The sequence below is a fragment of the Coturnix japonica genome, chromosome 8 (assembly GCF_001577835.2).
Source record: "Coturnix japonica isolate 7356 chromosome 8, Coturnix japonica 2.1, whole genome shotgun sequence".
Classification (NCBI taxonomy): domain Eukaryota; kingdom Metazoa; phylum Chordata; class Aves; order Galliformes; family Phasianidae; genus Coturnix; species Coturnix japonica.
The window spans coordinates 11,475,401-11,488,847 of NC_029523.1; positions in this window are offsets into that span (position 1 = coordinate 11,475,401).

The window sequence follows — 13,447 nt, forward strand, 5'->3', positions numbered from 1 at the left end:
CCAAACCACAACACCATTTCAAAGCACTGCCTTCCCAAAAAGCTGCCCATGTGAATCCTAAAGAGCAGTGCATTTGGAGCACCCAAACTTTCCTTCACAAGTTGTAGCACTCACAGCCAAGAGGCAACCAAAATAGAACTGAATGATGCTTCACATGCAACTCATAGACTTCCTTGCAAAAGGTTAAGCCTCAGTGCTTCACATTGCTTAGGTCCACTGCAGACCCAAATGTATTTAAAAGATCTGGAGGACAGAGAAGAAAAGTGTTTTTGCAGTTTCAAAGGTTAACAAAGCTACAGAAAGAAGTATTCTTTCACAGAAACCTTCCAAGTGAAAGCTGTTCTTGTTATCGATTTCAAATAACAAGAACAAAGTTGATGCAAGCCAATCTATTGAACATAGAAATGTTTTCAACATGTACTTTCATACACTATTGTGGGAGCTTTTCCAATAGTTATCTTTCTTCCCTGAGTACTTCACTTGCTTTTTCAAATAGCAGACGTACACGACTTGCTATTATCAACTATAAGACTTACAAACCCTTCCACTCTCATAAGTAACATGAATTCCCATTGGATTTCTGTATTTCATCCATCTCTTTGTAGATATGGAGAGAAATGTTGTCCAACTGCTCAGAACAGTGCTCAGCTAAACATTTAGTGCTCACAGTGCTCCATACCCAGGTCTGTACTTCAACCACAAGCTGTGATGTTTGTGGTAGGGAGCAGTGGGGGGAATATAAAGAGAGATAAAACTGATTTGATCTTCGTTGTGAGTATAATTTTGTGGCAGGAAAATAAGTCAGAAAGCAAGGACAACTTCTATTTGACTTGAGCCAAGGCAGATTTGGGAAAGGCTTTTTCATGTTCTTCCCTACAGTATATTACTTCTGATGTAGGAAGTGCTATTAAAGAACAGCAACATACTGGTAAGAGAGAATCTGCTCTGTAATAATATGAGCTACCACTTACCATTCTGATGTGCTGAGAATGGAGTTGGTATCTCTATAATTCTGCCCTAAAACACCAAGGACCTATCTCAGGTTGGTACTTTTTCTCTGAACATTACAGACAGAATAAAAAGAGAGATGAGGCATATTTTATAACTAATATTTTGGCCTCAGCAGTAGTTTCTGAGCCAACATTAGTTCATAAAATTAAAAACTCTATTCAAAACAGGTTTCTGGCCCAGTACAGCCTGCCAGGAAGCAAGAAGATCTTAGAAATTCATAGAAGCTGCTCAGTATCCATAGTTTTCTTTGGCCATTTCCTCATGACTTCTTTCATTACTAACAACTTGCAACTAGGCTGACGGAAGGAGAGAGGAAGAGAAGGTTGTTCCTGTATCTTCCATTTATATTCTGACAATTTGGAAACACAACTAGCATCTTAACATGCATCACTCAATGAACAGTTAACACCAGGAACACAGGAAAAACAAACAAAAAATATGAAGATTAGTGGCATACCTTAGACATCTGGGAGATCCCATACTTTAGATGTCAATCAGGATTCTTCACTAATGGTTCTACAAGGATGCTTGCAATGATTAATTCATGCTTGCTTCTGTATCACTGACACTTACAACAAATTAACCTTTCTGCCTCAGTTTTAAATTCTGTATATAACAGATCATAGCTACATCACAGCTATGATGGTCTAGGAAATAGTTAATATTTTTATACAGACCTAACACTTGAAAATGCAGTGCTATCAAAAACTACTTTTTTTTAAAAAAAAAAACACCCATGTCTGTATGAAAAGAATGTATCCTGGTTTGCATGTGATACAGTTTGCAGAAGGAAAAAAAGAAACCTTTAGAGATAGATAGCAATTTTGGAAGACGCATACAGCATGTTCACAAACCTACAAATGCTGTGGATTTATGAAAAGAATGACCATAAGTATTATTATTCTAAGTTCTGACAACACTTAGATATAGCTTTGCAAACAGGTTCCACCTGGGAGGTTAAAAGTGGATTTACAGCACATTTACTGCTTTGTAGTACCTACCCACATGCATGCTTTTATTGTGCAGTAAATACAAGGCAGCTTATATCACATTCATTGTCCAGATCATGTAAATGGAAACATACCTGAATCGCAGAATAGTATCATTAAAAACACACACATCTGAGGCAATAACAATAGCAGGTTCTGTACTATACCAGCAAACAGAGCTAAAAAGAAATTCAATACAACATAATGTAAGCCAAGGCAAGATGATGTACAAAGGGCCTTACCACAGGTCTACACACTGAAAAGGCATTTAAATCCTATTATTTCTGGTTACATAGCACTACTTGGGCACATTTCTAGACAGCTATAAAAAACATTATGCCTAGTAATGCTAATTCTCCACGCATAGCAGATGGTTTCACCATCGCGAAAAAGCGTGTTTCAAAGTCAGTCCATAGGAAAACAATCTGCCAGCCTTTCATGTTAGAAAATAGAAGGTAAATGCATATACCTGAAGAAAATTAACCCATCCATGTTCCAGTCTACCTCCCAGCAAACAAGACGTTTGCACACCCCTTTATTATAGAAGTCATTAGGTAGAGAAACAGGCTTGGCAAACCTCCCACTAGCTGCTGTGCATTTAGGTTCTTTGAGACAAGCTCAAGTTAGGACAAACAGGCATGCCGTTTCATTTTTCATATCCAGCATGCAAGAGGAAGTAAATGAAGGTGAGGAAGGTTTGTTTTCTTGCAGGGAAACTTTTCCCCTACATAAATTCAAGTAGACTGGCAAAAAGTGTGCTTGCTAACTCTGTCCCTGACTTGGCCAGGAGGTAGCCCAGCAGAGCACAGAATGGTCCTCACACCATGCAGAAGGGAGCAGGTCACACAGCAGCCTACCACAGGCCAAGCTGATGGGGCAGCAGAGCATCTATACATAGCTACTGACTGCAAAGGTTCAGCACTGCTGGCCAAAATACAGAGCTGGTCAGAGATCAGTGGAGGTTTTGGTACTTGCAAAAGTTTAATGAAATTTGTCTGATTACACCCATATGGGTTGAGTTGGAGAAACTTAAGGTTTCCACATACCATGTTGGGCTGTATCTGAGCCAAATATTCAAGATTCCCCAGGATCAAGTCCCTGCTCTGCCAAATGGGACAGGTCCCACAGTTTGTTTCCATCACTAAAGCTATGAGAGCTACCCCAAAAGTGATGCATCCCATATTATTAAGTTGACCCGTGACATCAGAGATGGATGTTGGCAATACAGCTGTAGGGGCTAAACCTTCCCACCAACACTCCATTACATTTTGCTGCTGTGTGACAGATGGCAGCAGAGGAGCACTCCGACAAAACAGCATTTGATAAAGAAGTGCAAATGAAGCAAAGGTGTGTCATTAAATTACTCCATGCGGGAAAAAATGGCACCCACTGACATTTATTGCTGCTTGCTGAATGTTTATAGAGACCACTCAGTGAGTGGAGAGAGGCAGCGAGTGATGCATGTCAGCATTGGTGGTAGCGAGCTACCCCACACTGGTGCTTACAAGTAGACTGGTGTTTACAAGTACAGCATGCAGGCTCTTGCTCATCTATGAGGGAAATGCATAGCCAATTATAATGACTGTGTTGGAAAATGGTCTTACGTGGCTGAGAATTTGCTTTATCAAATACCACTGTCTCTTTCAAGGAAACAAACAGGAGGCATTAATTTTGTAGCAAATCAACATACACAATGGCTCATGCAAACAGAGAAGCGAGGGGGCAACATCTTGAGATAGTACAATACTATCTACTTAGGTCCTTCCAATTGTGTCCTATGGACAACACGTATTAAAGACAGAACAGCACTGCTTTTCATAGGCCTTTGACATGTAAAGTGCAAGTATCAACTCCCCCACCTTTATTTTGATCCAAGGCAGCAAGTCCTGGATCAAAAGCACTCCCTCTTAGAGCTACTACAGTGCAGCATTAAACAAGCCTGAAAAATCTTGGGTAGCAGCTTATGGCAGAAGGACAAAAGGTGGAACTATCTGATCTCTAACCTACACTCTGTGCCCAAAAGCAAGGTGGTCCACAGCACCAGTGGCTTTATCTCAAACAAGGCTGTTGCAGAAGCCAGCCACCACAACCCAGCACAAACACATACATGGGTACTTCACTTCTCACTCACCTCAGACAGGTGGAATGCAGACATTTTTACACTGGTACTGGATCCACTCACAGGAATACAGCTGCCAGATATCCAGAGCAGATATCATTTTCTGTATCTGTCAAGAGTTTCCTCAGTCATTTGTGTACTACACTGGGGTTTTCTCCACTCACTACCCAGAGACAAAGCTCTCATTATGCTGAAGAGAATTAAGTAAAGCTGAAAGCATCCAGAAAATGGAGTAGGCTGTTTCTATTATATTGGTTACTTTCACTCATTTAGCACTTATAAAGCTGGCTGTGAACACACATGCATGCACTGCATATTACAGCCAGAATAGATACACACATAGAGCAGTCAGAGAGAGTGAATTTGATATCGCTGACTAGTGGCTACTGAAATTCTTTGATAATACTACAGAAAGGTTTGAAAATGGCCACGGAAAATATTTGTTCCTGTACAAAAAATTAAACCTTAATATCACACGCGAAAATCTCATTGAAGTTTTATCACATTTTGCCCTCGCTGAATAGTCTTGGCTCCAGCAGCTGCTACATGAAATGCAACTGTCACTACAGTGAATAAATAAGTAAGTAGTGCTACAACACAGCTGCCCCCAATAACAGCATTAGTATAAAGCCTTTAGTGGCAACCACCAGCCAAACCAGAAATGCATTCTGACTTTATAAAGATGTGCTTTCATGTCATCAAACATCTCAGTTCACAGCCTATGCATAGTGTATATACCAGAGCTTATCATTGATTTCTCTCCTTCTTCAGAGAACACAGAAAAGAGCAAGTACATTGCCCACTGCTGATTCTGTTTTCCACCCCACAAGACTCTTCTAACACAAAACATGAACCATGCAGCACAAACATGGGTTCTGCAACAACAAAGGTGGTTAAAGAGACAAGACACAAAAATAGACAGCATTGTAACATATATTTGGGCAACAGGAATGAAAACAGTTGCAGGCAAACCATTTTTATTATGGTTTTAAGTTTATTAGTTTGTACTTATTCTTCTTAAGTATTTCTTTAATTCTTCTGTGGAGTTTCATTTAAATACAATTACAGTTTTTCAAGCCAAGTTGTTTCCTTATTAGACAAGCTCTTTTCACAGAAATGAAAAACAAGTCTTTTCATAAGGTCACCCTCAGTGAACTCACCCAGATAGAGATGAGAACATTAAAAAGGATCTGCACTGCATTCTAAAGCAAAATAACACACACATAAAATAACAACAATCAGACAAGCAGAACCAGGTGGGAAGTCTTGCTATCTACTCATTCAGCACTCCTGAACACAAATCAATTTAGTCACCTGCAAGCTTGGCCATAGGCTCCCTGCAGGAATTACAGCTTTTACATACACAAACCCCAAAGAATTTTGTTCACAAAGCTTAATCACATGGCAGAAAATATCATCAGTTTCATTATATGTATACTAGCTCAAGTTATAAGATATCATATTTCTGAAAAGGTAAAGGAACTGGGTAGCATTTTGAATCTACTAGCAAGGTGACAGAGATAATTTAAAATGTTCAATACAGCAGTTACTCTTGCTGTTATTCAAGACAGTCTCATAAAGTATGAAAACTAAAGGCTATTATAAAGGCAAGAAAGTTTACAGAAGCTGAGCATTAAAGAAACCAGTAGGACAGTGGTATCAAATATGAAGTCAAAATGAATCCAAAAGGGCTTCCTCCTGTCCCCACTGTAAGAATGCTGACAATAAAGTCTTTTTTCTTTTTTTTTAATCCTGACTTGCAGGTCAACACATTCAGGTTTTGGAAGATCAGTGGGAATAGCAAGCTGCAGAGAGAAGCGCCAGAATGGCAGAAAGGCCTGCTTCCAGCCTGGACGGCTCTTGAAGTAGTTGCCTACTAGTAGTGTCAAGTTAAACACACCAAATGAGTACCTTTCTGATGATATAACTCTTAAGTGTTCTCAGAAGTTTGAAGTCATCACTATATCTGGAATATGGAAGTAACTGCGTTTTCTGAAATGAGCGCTGTTCCTCTTTCTTTTTTCTGCCCGTCTTCCCTTTGGCACTACTGGTTTACATTTATCACTCTCACAAATTATAGTTTGAGTTCTACACACAAACACAACAAGCACATCTGGTGCATTTTTCCAGAGTATTTGGTTTGCCTATGACCTCATACTACTTCAGCTTCAATACTCTCTCTTACTTTGCATTCTAATAAAATAATGAAAACAAACAAACAAAAAAAGACTGCTCACCCATCTCTGAAGATTGAGGCTCACAGAAGAAGGACCTCCAGAAAGAGATCCTTACCCAGTGGCAGTCAGCCCTTAAATGAGGTCTGAGAGGTGCTACCAGGCTCCAGACCACCTGGTGACACACATGAATTGCCTTCACCTGTGCTCCAAGGGCTGATCCCATCCTTTCCCCAGGTGCTCAATCAGTGGTTCAGGCCATGGCTCAACAGTGACCATTCACCACATTAACAGCCCCAGTACCTTTGTTAGAGAAAAACAAATCTCATATTTGAGTTGTGTGTATCAGCATCCAACTTTCATTAGTTAAAGTCTACACTGTCTGTCACAAATACAGAGAGCAACACTGGGCCCAAACTCAACATTCCCCTGAAGACAATTATAGCTATGAAAAAAGAAAGTCAAAAGTCTCTGCAATTCCTCTGTGGCACAGTGAGCCTGTAAAACTAAACCTATTTTATTTCATCCTATTCAAATCCCTATAGTTCCAGTGAAATTTAATTATACCTTCACTTTGCATAATTAAACAGCCATTGCATAGCATTCTAAAGCATATAAAATGACTGACGAGCATAGTAGAAAAATTTTTAGAAGTAGTAGGTGGTTGTGGAGGCTACAGGTATGTCTAGACAAAGCTAACATGTACAAAAGAACCATTCTTGCTTGCCCAGCAAGATGAAGCAGATCACCACATATGCCATCTTTTATGTAGTTTGCCTATTACTGATACTTTATCTACCCAATTCACAGCTAGCTTAAATAATTGCATCATGAAGAACAGATATATCTGAAGTCCTGCCAGTTATCACACGGGACTCTATCTCAGCTACATAGGAGCTCCTGAAAGGCTTGGCATTTAGTGAGGTGGTAGCAGTGGTACCATTGACTAAATCCTTAGCTACAGCTCATGGACTACATGGACTGAGAACCAATATTTTTCCCCAAACACACTGAACATAGATTATACGAAGCTTTCTATTTCATTTTCTATGCCACGAAGTATAATACAAATTAAATTCCCCATGTTTTGGTAGGTTTCTTCTTCCTTGCTTTTTCTGTGCTGTGTCTATCATAGTGATATCCAAGTCGGCCTTCATTAACTCATTCCTCTCAGAAGAGGTGCTAATGAGCTGTTATATCTCTGAGAGTAGAGCATGAAAGCTTTCTTTCTTTACCAGAAACCTAATACATTGTAAGCAGCTAGAACACCATTCCAAAATTTTGTCTGACTGAGTATCTCTCTTTGTTTTCTCTCTCATTCCCTTCTCAAAGAGATTTTCTTTGGTGATAGAATTGGTTCTGAAACTAAAGAATACACCTTCCAAAATCCTTTCTTTAAATGGCAAAGTAGGTGATATGGGCCTTTTCAGTCACTATGTTGAACACTGAATGTAATTAACAACAGCTTTCAGGATGTATTTTATGTTTCCTATACTAGGTGAAGAGTAAAATGTTTTTTACCTTTCTTCTCAATTATTTTGGAACTTTTGTGCATGAGGAACACTACTATTTTGTATGTAAAGTTGCTCAGATAAAATGACCAAAGGTAATGTAAGTCAATTTAATTATAGCAACCATGATGGTTTTCTTTTTTAATTCACTCTGGTGGGTTTTTTTAATCAAATCACGGTAGGTCATAACTGAAGAAAGTATTCCTGTACACAATACATAACTGTGAACTTTCTAGCAAGATTTAAGGAAAAATATATGCCAAGACTTCTGGAAAATAACACTGAAATTCATGTGGTGAAACAGGTGTTTTACATTATTTTGCATTATTTTGTGTTCAGCTGCACTTCAAATACAGAATAGAAAAGACTAAAAAGAAAAAAAAGCACAGATAAAGTAATATTACATACATGTTAAATTGTGTACAAAAATATAAAGCAAAAATAACAGAGATATATCCTACATGAGAAACCTCTCAGGTGATCAGACAGAAATCGGAGCAATTTACCCAGTCATAAGATAGATGGCTTTTCCATACCTTTTAGAAAGGTTGGAGTATTCCTTTTTCTTGACAGACTACTACCACACTCCCTATGAAGTATTCTTTCCCTCAGCTTCTATTGCTTGCTTTCCTAAAGCACACCTTAGCAAGGCTCAGTCACTGGAGACTGCACAGTGCATGCAGGCCTGATCACAACATTTCTGTGATTTAACATCTGTAGATATGCACATGCTGCTGACAGATGCACATAAAACAAAACCTGAAGATTACAGCGTATATGTGAGTGGAATAGCTACACACGAAAGAACTCGACTGAGGAGGAACAACCTTGGAAGTCCATTCCTAAATAGCTACCAATGCCTAGTGCCAGCAAGTGGGCTGTGACCCATACCCTAAAGACACAGCTGCACCAATTTAGCAGGTCTTTACTTCAACCCACCTCTTACCAAGCCTGATGGGAAGCTGCTGTCCCTGCAAAAGGACAGTTTATAAGCCTGTGCCTTAGCTGCCTCACCTCAGATCCTGCCATTTAGTGCAAATCTGCCTTTTGCATCTATTTCATCTCCACCAGTTCTCACTAGATGAGATGAGGCACAAGTATATTCTTCTTCTATGACTATAGCAAACAACCAGAGATAGTGATGTCTTAAACTGCTGCTGGAAAATTTGCTGTCACCATGGAGTCAAAAGTGTCATATACATGGAAATAGAGAAAGTATTGAAGCAGCTTGGCGCAAGGTTTTCCCATATTCATGTTTTACGTTATGTCCTCTGCTAGTGTGATATGCCACCAAGCACAGGGATGTAGCAGCCAGTCATGTTTGGCAAATGATGTTCTGCTGGGTATTCTCTGCCTTGCCTGTGCTGTATGCAATATTGTCTACAGGGGCATTGGTCATGTGCGTTCCTTTTGCTGGAGCACAAAGCCAGCTTGTGCGGATGAAAAAGGAAAATGGGAGGAAATGCAATTACCTGCCCTAACATTTTCAGACCAACTCTTGGAAACAAAGCATTCACAGCAAAGTGTCATCACTAGAAGAGCATCAATAGGCTCAAAGGATTTTAAAAACAGTCCTCACTTACAAAACCACATTGATTTTCAATAAAGCCATTTGCACATTTGTTTCTGTGGATTCCAGGCTGACTGTCATCACTGATTTACAGACAAGATATCTCTATATAATACCATTACTATTATTATTTTATAAGTGTTAATAAATAAATAAATAAATAAATAAATAAATAGAAAGCTTTTTCTGCTTCCAACAGTGAAGGAAAATAATATGAAAGCAAAAAAAAAAAAAAAAAAAAAAAAGAAAAGAAGAATGCCATTTGATTTCCCTTTCTTTCTGGGTAGAATTGCTTGGGAAGCTGAAAGAACATATAACCTTACCAGATAAGGAGGCACTTGTTTTGAAACAGCAACACAGATCATATTGGCTTTTCACCAGAAATGCTTCTAACAGATCCAGCACAGGAAATTAAGAATGGGCAGCTCCTGGAGAGCTTTTTATGATCCACATTCTAGGTGAGTGGCTGTTTTTTCTTCATCTCTCAGCACCTTTGCACTATAAAACATCTACCCACTAGAAGGCTGTCATGCAAGAGTAAGAGATCATGTGAAAAAATTAAAATAATATGGCCAGCTGATGTAGGTCACCCTGGTTACAGAAGACTTTCTGATTCTGTAGGGCCTTAATTTGGCTAACAAGCAGGATTTTGCAGGAGGAGCAATCAGTAAAAACATACTAATAAATACAGGGCAGGACAATTAAGAACACTTGTTTGGTGATGCTGGACACTTTGCACTCACACCTGGAAATAAAAAAGAAGAAAACCTTACAAAAAAACACCACGGCTATTTTTCATCTGCACAAAGTACCTGTGGGATCTGATTTCACTTTCCAAATAGATGTAACTACAGCTGCTTCACTCATGAACTGTCTCCTAACACCACTGATGAATAGCCCTACATTTATCACACAGGGACGCTGATCAGAAAGGAGTCTGCCTTCTGCTCCAAATTTCAGTAGAAATGCCTGAAACCATGAAACACCAAAGATAACTGTGGATTCAACTGGGAATCATGACGCCGCCTTTATGACTCCTAAAGAGTTTTCAGACCCTGTCGAAACAAAATCGAGCATGTGCAGAATGGTTAACAGCAAGTAACACAGGAACCGAGTCCTCTTGCATGGCCCTGACTCTGGCAAATGCCTGTTCATGTACTTGGCTCATCCCTGCATGGTCAGCTCTAGGGCCAGGAACCTGGTACATTCCTAAAACCTATATTTCAGCCATTAGTATCAGTATTTAACATTAAATATTTAGTGTCAATATTTAACATGGATAAATGAGATGACCCAGATAATTATAGACTTCTCAGCCTGACATCAGTCCAGGGAAAAATAATGAAGCTGCTGGTACAGGATGATGCTTAAAAAAAAAAAAAAAAGTGATGAAAGGTGGTGTAATGTCATGCAACATGGTTTTATGGAAAGGAAAAAAAGATTTCTTTGAGCAGTTATTACCTTTCTTAAGGAAAAACAGGTTTCAGTGAGAAAGGCTGTATACTTAGCCTTCCACAGGGTATTTGACTTGGCAGTTCTAGTAGAGGAGTTCAAAAGATGCAGAGTCAACATGGCAGTTTTAAATAAAAACTGGAAAAAAAAACTTTCCACACAGTACACAAGGCTCCAGCTAGCTAATTTAAGGAGAGGGAAGGAAGAGAAATCCCACAGGAGATGCAGAGAGAATGAAGGGGTTCTAGAAGTGCCCCGATGATGATCTTGCTGTTTCCAGTTCCTAGGTTGTTCCCATATTTTGTCTCACCATTTTTGACAAGTAACCTTAAGAGTCCCTTTTCAGGACAGTATTGCAGCATATGCTAATTAAGTACAATTCTGCCCTTAATTTGTAGCTAAATATATGATATCTCACACTGATTTCTGGGTTTGAGAATGACAGAATCACACATGTGCTTAAATCAAAGTCAGAATCCTTCACTTCTTGGCCAAGCAACAACTGTTAAGAAAGGGAAGAGGAGCATATTTTTGTTATATGACCATATGCCCAAAGAGAGTAGGACTGAACCCAAAAATCATAAGATATGGTCCCGTATGCTGCCTGAGAGTAACTTTCAAGTGGTGTCATCTTGGCCCAGATTTGAAGCAGTAGCTCTGAGCAGACAGGAACACATAACCTTAACTGCCCCAAGAGCAGTCACTGTGCCCTTCTGTCACAGAGGGAAGCTGGTTAGACAGCCTGGCAATGTCCTATCCCTGCTTGTACAAACTGAGCAATTCCTCAAGGCTTGTTTTGAAAGTGTTTTGTTGTTTTTTTAAATGGTTAAATAACTGCTCGTTTTTACATTGTTATCCATCATCATGGTGAACAGTCAGTGATAACTGAAAAAATTGAATACGTTCAGTTGGGAAGTGAACCTGGAGAGTGAGTTATAAACACTCCACAGAAAAAGCGTTCTCCGGAAAGCTAGTTTTAACACCTTCCAAACACATAGCTCAGGTGTACTGGCATTTCCTGAATAACCATTGGGGCTGTCTTAATTAAGGAAATACAGCTAAGCAACTGCATCCAGGCAAGCTATTTTCAGTTCTGCTGCACAATAATGGTAAAAGCGTTATTCCAAGAAACCTGGAGATGGGGCAGTTTTACAAACTACTTTCTCTCCATTCATGATTCTTGCGCGAGACCAAGTTTTTGGTCTCTTCTATACCAAAAGTCACTGAGCTAGAAAATGTAAGGCTGGAAATATCCAGTCATCAATCCATGCTGGAGCTTCAACTTAGGAGACACCTGATAAAAATTTTATTGATTTTGGAAGCTGAAGTCTGATATCACCACGTCCTCCCCTCTCTCCCTTCCTCTTCAAGGCACACCATTAGGTCTCATCTGTTTCCGAAGAAACTGTTTTTATCATAACAGCTGAACATCTAGCAAAAATGTCAAATTATGGAGGAGGAAACAAAAGATTGCTCTAGGTTTTAGTGTTTGTGAGCAGAGAGCAATGCCTTGTGTTCTAATAAAAGCAATGGAAGAAAAATACCCTGCATTTTGCATATGGCAATTTTAAACAAATGAGCTGAAAATGTTTATAAACAGAAAGGGCAAAATCCACAAAAGCATGAGCAGAATTGTCATCCAGTAAGGCAAAAACACCAGTGAAAAAAAACATCTCTGATAGACATGGACGGTGTGTCTTGGAGACGGCCAGCACTGCTTCATTGCCACATACTTCAGTGGGAACAGGCCAGGGGACCCTCATATTGAAATCCAGCCTCACAAAAACCAAAACCAACACAATCAGTAGTAGCAGTCCAAAGACTACAGGGGAACACCTGGCAAAAACAAAGCTTAGAGTTTGGGTATTATATAAAAGTATAACCATTATTCTTTAGTATAATTAAAATAGTTTCTAGAAGGATTTAAATGTGCCTTCATAGAAACTTCTTTCCAGCCCCAGAAGGATGCTGGAAGGCGAGGATTACACCAGCCTAATTTCACTAAGCTACTTTCATCTTTAGCAGAGGCAATTTAGCCTAATTCCAAGACCACGGAGGAGATGCAGAAGTTGCATGCATATGAGGGTCCTGGCTAGAAGGCTAGTTCTGAATTAAATGCAGCCTGCAGAGAAGGTCTAGGAGAAAACAAGACATGTATTTTCTTTCATTTCTTTATGAGACACACCAAACAAAGCATCTAGATTCTATTGCTGACTTTTGCTTACATGCATGTGCTTTCTTACTGATTATTATGGTTAGATTAATTACACTTCCTTAGCAGCTGGCTTTGTACCTTTAGCCTGTACGAGAACCAATAACTTTGAAATTATAAATTTGCCACCTAGTTCTGGGACTTTCATCCCCTGGCTGTGAAGCTGAGTCCTGGCTATGCTGGCCATGTCAAGAAGGCTGAAGATGGAGGGAGAAGGCTTGATCTTGAATACCAATTTCACTGGTTTTGCACCATAGCGGTGATGAGCACTAGGAGGTCTCTGCCCACAGCCCATTACCTCTTGGTTAAGGTGATGCAAGGCCATGGCTGTTTTTCCATAGAAGGAAAACAGCTGCCCAATGTAACGCCCTTTTTGTCTGCACTGAGGTTGACACAACCACACATGCAT